Here is a 10,000-nt window from a genome sequence, read left to right as displayed (position 1 = left end):
TATCAAACCAGATTAGGAGGAAAAGGTAATCACTTATCTACTTGTTCCTGTCATGACAATCAGGGAAAGCAGTATAAGTGGGACGGATGTGTTTTTTGTGTAAGGTTAGGCATGTGGTCGATGGCCATGTAATGGTGCTTGCGTTATGATTTGGGAAGGAATTTACTGTTTCCCGAAACAGATTCGGGTTTTTGGCTTTATCGTTAAGATTTATGTGTTAGGAAGGCTAGGTTGTCATATTCATGCGGGTTTGGATGGTCAGACATGAAACGTACAAAGGTGGTGGGGGGGGGGGGGGGGGGGCATAAAACTTGTTTATATCTTAGGCTCTTCCTAGCAGAATACTGCTGCTTCCTGGCCTTCTTTGGGTGGAGGAGTTGCACCTTGGTTTTATGGTTCCATGGAACAGAGATGCCACATTTACTTTTTATAAGGCTTACCCCGAAGAGGAATTTTGCATGCATAATTTGTTATAGGGGTGCTCCTTCAAGAAATCGTTCATTCAGTTTTTGGGTTATATAAGGGATGATGTATCTGCCCTTATAAAGTTTAAGTACATTGAAATGAATTGTCATGCAAAAATCTAACTGGCGAAAATATTTGTTTTTGAACTTATTCATAGCTGTGATCATTTCTATCCATTAAGTCGTGTACCACTTTATTTTAACTACGTGATTGTTTTACTTATTTACCCAACAACTTTTCCAAGCGTGTTCATGTGCACTTAATTGTAATTTGATTGCCTTCATTTGGAAGTAAGTGGTTTAAATAATTGACTAAATACATGTTTGTTGCCATTTCCACCAAAATGACTGTGCGATGACTTATTTGGTAGTTAAAGAAAAGGCAACGGAATTTCATCATAATGAATCACACTCAAAGCTTTTACTCCTAAATATCCTTGTCACATGGAAAATATGTTTCTTGAACGCTGTTAAAATTGACCTGAGTTGATGAACACATTTGTACTGAAAATAAGTTTTTGCCTTCCCCCCGATAAGTATGTTATTCACAATAAGGAACAACCGCAGTGACAGTAGACGGAAAACTGAATGACCAAAATTATTATAAGTGGTACTTTGAAACCTCATCCATACACGTCCCAAAGGCGTCTAGGGCTCTTTAAATCCTTGTTGCTATGATGGGTGAGGTCAGAGTTAGTACAAGTCCATGTGAGCGCAGTCACTTCCTGCTGCTGTATCATGCATGTAGTGTGTGTGTGCGCGAGTGTGTTTGTGTGTCTGAGTCTGGATAGGGGAGGAGAGCAACGGGTTGGAATAGGAGTGCCGAGTGGAATACAACACTATAGGCCTGTGGTAGTTGTGTTCAAATAAATAAAAAAATAAATTAGTGAAAATCTTACTTTCACACTCCAAAGACTTCAGGACAGCCAGTAGTCTGTCTCATGGGGTTTAACCTGCAGGTAAGATGAAAACTGATAACTTTTGTTCACTTTGCTTTTATAGCATTCTAGTGATATAAGCAATTTGGTCATAGTTGCGGATTGATAGTGCACTGCGAAATGCTTCCAGTTTGTCCCCCTTTTTTTCCATAACACTGTGGGTTTGTGGTTGTGCCGTTGAGAGAAGCCGCAGGAAAGGCCGCCACTGCGGGGTTTTGGCTTTGACCCACACTGGACTTTCCGACTCCTTGGCATTGAATTTTAAAAGTTGATGATAAAGACTTGATAAGTAATTTGTTTGGTCAGAATTAGAATTTACTTATTTTGTCTCAGTATGTTTTCGACGCAAAACTATGAATATGGTATGTGTAGAAGTAGACATCTTTGTTGTGATTTTTGCATCTTCATGCACCGAGTTATTGTAACCTGCAGTCTAGAATGACCCACTGCAAGTTCTGTATGATCAAATTGTGTTACGTGTTGTGCCGTGCCTTTCCTTTTCCCTGTTAATTGCGTATTTTGCTGTTAGTTAAACTTCTGTAGGGTGATGCAGAATGCTTCCTCATCTCCACTAGGTAGAGGTACCATGCGTGTGAAAAGCATTTATATGAGCTTCTGATACTTTACCTTATTTGATTAAATAATTGAAATCTCGTATAACCAGTTTGTCATAGTCTGTGGAAATGAAAATATTTTGCTTATCCTTATTGTGCGTCCGGGCAGTATTCACTTAATAGTTTTAGCCAAACGTTTTTATTTCTGTGTAGTGCTGTGTTGCAAAATGTACATTTCTCATAGGAGGTAGTGGCGGCATAGTGTAGGTGAACGCATTGGCTCTGATGAAGGATGGCATTGATTAGGAAGCGTCATTGATGTGTATTGTTCCCTTTTTGTACGCTTAATTACAGACTTGTCTGACGTGCTGTCGTATGCTATTTTCACAGGCATGTTTTGTACAGTAAATGGTAGTTTAAATTATTCCAAGATGGCATTTATTCATATTTGTTCTCTTTTCCGATGGAACCTTAGGTATGAAATGCAAAATGGCACAGTTTTAGTTTAATACATCGTGTAGACCCATTCTCCATTGCATCTGTACATTTTATTATAAAAGCGCTGTTTGCATTTAAATTTCACGTAGCATTCATAACTGCTGTGAGCTATTAGAATAGACTGCAGACACTATTTGCGTGGGAGTAAGACCCCGTAGAGGTCCTCTTGAAATAAGTCGCGTCTTTACAGTGGCATGTAAATGATTTCTTGCAAAAGAAGTGTAGTTTAAATTTCATAAGTCAGCTGTTTGAGTATGCAGTTATTGCTGTGGACCATTCTTGTAATGTAGTCAGTCATAAGTGTGTGCCACACAGCCCCCAGTTGCATGTCATTTTGTACTTTTGAGGTTGAGTGCTGTGGAAGTATCCTTCTGTACTTCTTAAGCTAATGGAATAATTTGCTGATCATCGGATACCAGGAAGGCATCTGGCATACTTTTCACTTTTGATCTTTGTTTAGTCTGGCACAGTACACTGCAGTCTAATAACTGACTGCAGCATTGTGCTGTTTAAAAAGTGTAACATAGGCAAAGCAGGAAGACAGCAGGTGACCATTTGTATGTCACATCCACATCAGTATTTATTTTTGGTCTGTATTTTTTCTCTTTTAGAAATTTCAGTCTGTAAGGAACATTATAGTGTTTGATATCTTGACATATTGAATGTGATTGTTTCCTTGTTGTCGGTAATGACCTTGAAATGTGCATAAGAAACAACATTTTGTATAAGGCAATATCTTCTCTAAAGATCAGTGCAGGATCAAACAAAATGCAGTGCTGAAGTGATGATATAGTATAAAGTTGTAAGGAAAAAAAATGCAGGCCTTTCTCAAGTTGAATAATCCTAATGTTTGTGATTTTTTTTTTTTTTTTCCAAAGTTGAGTTTTTCACTCTCTTGCATCTTCTTGTTTTAAATGGTATTTGACAATATTAATGTGGTATTTGACAATATTAATGTGGTTAAAATTCTATTTATAGCTGCACATATTAAATAATATCTTGACTGGGATTATGGGGGTGGGAACTATGAGGAAATGGCTAAAGCTGTAAGCTTGTTCATTTGGTGGAAGGAGGAGCTGGGATGCTGGTTAATTAGGATTTGCAGATAATATTGATAGGGAACAGTCTCTTAAGTTGAGTACAGATGAATTTTGAAAAACGCTGCAGATGCAGCCGAATTCAAACCAAAAGTATAGACACATAAGTAGTTTAATTTTATGTTTTTCGTATGGTGATTGAAACCCAAAATAAACATTACATGACTGGGTTTCAATGCTGTGCAGCTGCATTAGAAGTTAGGAAAGAATGTTATTGTTGGAAATGCAATCATGCTTTGTGCAACACCAGATAGGAAATTGCTTCTTTATATGCAAGATATACGTTGACTGAAACTGATGGCACTTTTTGTAAACTTTTTTTTTAGTTGTTGGCGTAGCACAGTCTTCTGTACATTTATTTAAGTGGTGCAGCTTGAGTTATTAGTCCTACTGTCTACATGTATACTTTAACACTATTTACTTGCCTGCCATGACTATTACTATTGGACTTTGCACAGTGTGTCTTATTATTACAACTAATTGTGAATACTCATTATGCATCTTTTAGGTTGGTCTGAAAGTGGTCTATTTGGATCGGTGCTCTGTCCTGGTTAGCAAATCTAAATAATAAGGGCAGTATATTAATTAACAGGATAGTTTTGGATAGACACCTGCTTCATGTCCCCTCATTATGGCTCACTCTGACAATCCCTGTATAACTTTCTGTGAAGTGTGTACTGCAGCCTAGCTCACATTTCATATAAAGTGCAACGCCTATGATAGTATGCATTTACAGACCAGTACTTCATTATTTTATTTGCAGATGTTTACTGTATTCTATAGAGAAACTAGATGTATTCTGTTTGTATTGTGTATATGTTTGTGTTTTGAGTAGCTATTGTTTAGATTTATTCTGTTTGTATGATGTACAAATATCTTATATTCTTGCTTTTTCCTTTTTGCATTTTAGGTGATAAAGGATAATGAGGGAAACATACTCACAAGCGAGGAGAAGTGTGTTGAGCAGATGGAAGGAGTACTTTGAGGGGTTGATGAATGAAGAGAATGAGAGGGAGAGAAGGTTGGATGTTGTGGGGATAGTGAATCCTGAAGTGCAGTGGATTAGCAAGGAGCAAGTAAGGATAGCTATGAAGAGGATGAAGAATGGAAAGGCTGTTGGTCCAGATGACATACCTGTGGAAGCATGGAGGTGTTTAGGTGAACTGGCAGTGGAGATTTAACCAGATTGTTTAATGAAATCTTGGAAAGTGAGAGGATGCCTGAAGAATGGAGAAAGTGTTTTGTACCAGTTTTTAAGAATAAGGGTGATGTGCAGAACTGTAGTAACTACAGAGAGATTAATAAAAACCAAATAAACAGCAGCTCTGGGAAAAACGGTTGGAGATGACTTTATCAGTCTAAAAAGTGTACGTTGCCAATTACAAGACTGAGCCAAAATCCAGAGTTCAAACCACTGTGGTTTGAACTCTGGATTTTGGCTCCGTCTTGTAATTGGCAACGTACACTTTTTAGACTGATAAAGTCATCTTGAACCGTTTTTCCTAGAGCTGCTGTTTATTTGGTTTTTATTTGTTTTCCTTACTGGGAGTTGCCTCTGGTTTTTCTTGGTTTTTGGTACAGAGAGATTAAATTGATCAATCACAGTATGACGTTATGGGAAAGAGTAATGGAAGCTAGATTAAGAAGGGACGTGATGATTAGTGATCAGCAGTATGGTTTCATGCCGGGAAAGAGCACTACAGATGCGATGTTTGCTCTGAGAGTTTTGTAAGTACAGAGAAGGTCAGAAGGAGTTTCATTGTGTTTTTGTAGACTTAGAGAAAGCATATGACAGGGTGCCTAGAGAGGAGTTGTGGTATTGTATGAGGAAGTCGGGAGTGGGAGTGACGGATGCGTTTAAGGTCGAGGTGGGATTACATCAAGGATCAGCTCTGAGCCCTTTATTTGCAATGGTGATGGACAGGTTGACAGACAAGATCAGACAGGAGTCACCATGGACTATGATGTTTGCAGATAACATTGTGATCTGTAGTGAGAGTAGGGAGCAGGTGGAGGAGACCCTGGAGAGATGGGGATATGCTCTAGAGAGAAGAGGAATGAAGGTCAGCAGGAAGGTCAGCAGGACTAAGACAGAATATGTGTGTGTGAATGAGAGGGAGGATAGAGGAATGGTGATGCAAGGAGTAGAGGTGGCAAAGGTGGATGAGTTTAAATACTTGGGATCAGTAGTTCAGAGTAGTGGTGAGTGTGGAAGAGAATACAGGCAGGATGGAGTGGGTGAAGAAGAGTGTCAGGAGTGATTTGTGACAGACGAGTACCAGTAAGAGTGAAAGGGAAGGTCTGCAAGAGGGTAGTGAGACCAGCTATGTTACATGGGTTGGAGAGAGTGGCATTGACAAAAAGGCAGGAGTTAGAGCTAGATGTGGCAGAGTTAAAGATGTTAAGATTTGCACTGGGTGTGATGAGGGTGGAGAGGATCAGGAATAAGTATATTAGAGGGTCAGTCCAGGTTGGAAGGTTTGGAGACAAAGCCAGAGAGGCAAGATTACATTGGTTTGGACATGTGCTGAGGAGGGATGCGGAGTATATTGGGAAAAAGATGCTAAGGATGAAGCTACCAGGTAACAGGAAAAGAGGAAGGTCTAAGATAAGGTGTATGGATGTGAGAGAGGAGATGCAGGTGGTTGGTGTGACAGAGCAAGATGCAGAGGGCAGGAAGAAATGGAAATGGATGATCCACTGTGGCGACCCCTAACGGGAACAGCCGTAAGAAGATGATGAACAGGAAGGCATAGTTAAGAATTTCTGAAGATATGAACCCGGAGGTTACTGCAACTGAGAAGTTGGAGTCAACTTGTGGAATAGTGGTGAGTCATGGGTGGGTGTGTGGTTGAAATACAGACATAATATTGTAGGTTGTTGTTGGCCTTTATAGAATGCTGTGGGGTTTGCTGAAGAATTGAGTAAGTTGTCTTGTAAGGAGAAAGTTTGCTTTTGTCAATAACAACCTGCCACATTTCTTTAGAGTCCTTGGAAGTTTCAGACTGTGGTACTGCCCTTTTGCCAAAGGTCTCTGTTGGGCAATACCAGATGGCATTCTAAATTTGAAAAGTTCAGAAATCCAAGACTGCTGTATAGCATTGTTACTGATGACAGCATTTTCATATTTGGCATCAGCAGGTTCTTCTTGCCCAAACTCCCACAGAGTGCTGCTTTCTGTGATTCAGGCGCAGGCTTGTGAAAAATCTGAGAAAGCTATTGAGATAGAAAAATGGAAAAAAAATCTCAACGTACTTAACTGCACAGTGCTGTTCCTTTTGTATGGTGGAAAGAGTGCTTTCATCACAATTTGCTCTGGCAGAAGTTGAGGCCTAAATAATAGAAAAATAAAGTTACTTAATGGATGTATGGCACACATGGGGAGAGGGGGACTAAGTAAATGTAATCATCTGCGTAATGTTGCTTTCCAGACTTTGATTGCTGTAATACACTATCTCCTGAACATTACCTCTTCCCATTTGACTGAGTGGATTGGAGACACTAAATTGGCCCTAGGTGTGAGTGCGTGGATGTGTGTGTGCCTTCTGTGGAAGGTTGGGTGCCGGGCTGGCAACTCAACACCATAAAACTCCACTGCCATTCGTGAGGGGACAGATGATCCGCTGTGGCGACCCCTAACCGGGAAAAGCCGAAAGAAGAAGATGATTTGACTGAGTGGCTTCAACCTTGGGCATTGAATTGGAAGCAGCAGAACATAAGATGTAATAACAATGCAGAGGGAGACATTTCGGTAGGAGCCATGGAAGTGTGGCAAAATTATTGCCACTATTTAAATGAGTGACAGCTAATGGTTTAGAATTTGGGTCTAGTAACAAGCATGATAAAACGTCCTGTTTCTAACAATTCATAACTGATTTGTTAATTTGCTTATCAGATAACATTAAAAAGTCACCTTTGCTTTTTAGTACAGTGTAATAGGACTGACAGAAGTAATAAACATAATGGATTTTGGTCTCTATCCTTAAAAAGAGAGGCAATTTGGCTCTGCAGGATTAGTTGGCACACTGCATTATTTTGTTTTTCTCTTGGTGGCGGTTGTTTACCTGGTGGCTTGCTTTTTCCCTGTAGGAGATGTCACACTGAGCCATTGTGGTTTTTCAATCTTCTCCTTTCTATAGTGGGTAGATGCATAAACCTGTCAGCATGGGCAGCATGTGAAAGCAGGCATTCATGGTTTTTGCTATGGACATTTGAGTCTGTCCAGTCTTGTATGCTTATTGGGGAGGGGATTATTATTAGACAGTGGTTGCTTCTGCTGTTCTGTGCCCAGGCCCCTACTTAAACTTGTATCACATTTTGAAGTTTTCCCTGTCTAATATCGGACTGTTAGGGTTGGTTGGTTGTGAAAGAATTTTAAGCTTTTGTTTAGAACTGTGAACTGTAGGCAAACAAGTGCAGCACTAAGCTTTTGTAATATTTTTCTGTTTTAGATTCAAGTATTATATTTATATAAAAAGAACTTTGAGGGATGAAATGCTATGATGTAGGTTTGTTTTCATTGCTTTAGAAAAAACAGTATGATATAGCAGCTGGAATTTTGAGGTGTTTTTAAGTCTAAATATGTAGCACTTGGCTAAACTAAGTATAGGGTTTGATATAATCTGTTTGCTAATAATACCAAATCAAGAGATGTGGAAGTGGCACATAATGCTTAATTGTAGTATGACAGTTTAACTCCAAGAAATGAGAAGTCCAAAAGAAAATGCAAATTGCCTAGTTTAATGCTTAATCCTGAAATGAAAAATTCATTTTAAATAAATAAAAAAAAAAAATACATGCATGTGTGTCTGATAATATATAAATGTATACATGTATACATACACAGTGGATATAAAAAGTGTTCACACCCCTGTTAAAATGCCAGGTGTTTGTGATATAAAGAATGAGACCACAATAAATCATTTCAAAACTTTTCCCACCTTTAATGTGACCTATAACCTGTACAATTCAATTAAAAAACAAATATGTTAGGGGAAAAATATAAAAAAAGAAAACGCGTACAATAAGGTGTTTGCATAAAAGAGTAGCACACCTTAAACTATCACTTTGTGGAAGCACCTTTTGATATAATTACAGCATTCAGTTTTCATGGGCAGGAGTCTGTCAGCATGGCACATCTTGACTTGGCAATATTTGCCCACTCTTCCTTGCAAAAGCGCTCCAAATGTGTCAGATTGCGAGGGCATCTCTTGTACACAGCCTTCTTCAGGTCACCCCACAGATTTTCTTTTGGATTTGGGTCTGGGCTCTGGCTGGGCCATTCCAAAACTTTAATTTTCTTCTGGGGAAGCCATTCTTTTGTTGATTTGGATGTATGATTTGGGTCATTGTCATGTTGAAAGGTGACATTCCTCTTCATTCTCAGCTTTCTAGCAGACACCTGAAATTTTTGGGCCAAAAGTGACTGGTATTTGGAACCTTTCTTAATTCCCTCCACCTTGACTAAAGCCCCAGATGAAGAAAAGCAACCCCAAAAGCATGATACTGCTACCACCATTTTGGTGATGAAGTGTTTTTGTGCCAAACATACCTTTTGGAATTGTGGCCAAAAAGTTCAGCCTTGGTCTTATCTGACCATAACACAATTTTCCCACATGCTTTTGGGAGACTGTGTATTGTTTTGAAAATTTTAGCCTGGCCGGGATGTTTTTCTGTGTAAGAAAAGGCTTCAGTCTTCCAACCCTACCCCATAGCCCAGACATATGGTGAATATGGGAGATGTTGTCACATGTAGTACACAACCAGTACTTCCCATGAATTCCTGCAGCTCCTTAATTGTTGCTCAACACTCATTAGACCCATTATATACCCTTCTCTGCCTGTATGCCTGAAAGATGCTAATGACACACTGGGGTGAGGTAAAGGATAAGGGGATGCAGCAACGCTGACTACTGAACTGCAAGGGTCCACTGAAGAACCCGCATATGGTACAGACCCATCAGTACCAAATAAATGGCAGCTGCCATTGATCCTAGAGTCCTGAAAATGAGTGATGCCGGAGGACAGGTTTGCGCCAGCAAGGCTTGAACTTGGTCGAGAATAAGTCACACCCATTGAAGAGGTAAGGCTGCGACCTGAGAGGTGGTATCCAACAGAGTGCCTGTGAATTCCAGCTTTTGGGTTGGAATCGGAGGATTTTGCCATGTTGATTGTAATGCCCAACTGATAGAACAGGGAAAGTACAGTGTGAATATTGTCAGTAGTTGATGCCTTGTAGGTGCCATTAGGAGCGAAACCTCCTGGACCGTCTATCCATTTTTATATGGTAGTATGTGTCCTGGAGGTCCACTGAGCACATCCAGTCATTGCTGTGCAAGAGAGGTACAATTGACTGCACTGTGACCATCCGAATCTTCAACTTCTACACAAACTGGTTCATGCGACCCGAGATCCAAAATAGGATGTACGTCCCCTGTTTTCTTTGGAAC

At 39.8% G+C, this 10,000-nt stretch overlaps 1 protein-coding gene across 1 annotated transcript in view; it reads left to right on the top strand.

Moving 5' to 3' along the window:
* The first annotated feature begins 1,207 nt into the window (after positions 1-1,207).
* The window catches only part of NACC2 (NACC family member 2), an 808,805-nt gene continuing 800,012 nt past the window's right edge, over positions 1,208-10,000 (top strand). Inside the window, exon 1 of the mRNA XM_044058428.1 lies at positions 1,208-1,423. The gene's annotated coding sequence lies outside the window, so the exon portion shown is untranslated. The remainder of the gene's footprint in view (positions 1,424-10,000) is intronic.

Source organism: Protopterus annectens, chromosome 16.part0 (genome assembly GCF_019279795.1).
Source record: "Protopterus annectens isolate FY-2018-M chromosome 16.part0, PAN1.0, whole genome shotgun sequence".
Classification (NCBI taxonomy): Eukaryota; Metazoa; Chordata; order Ceratodontiformes; family Protopteridae; genus Protopterus; species Protopterus annectens.
Note: the sequence above shows the minus strand (reverse complement) of the source record. Positions and strands in the feature narration are given on the sequence as shown.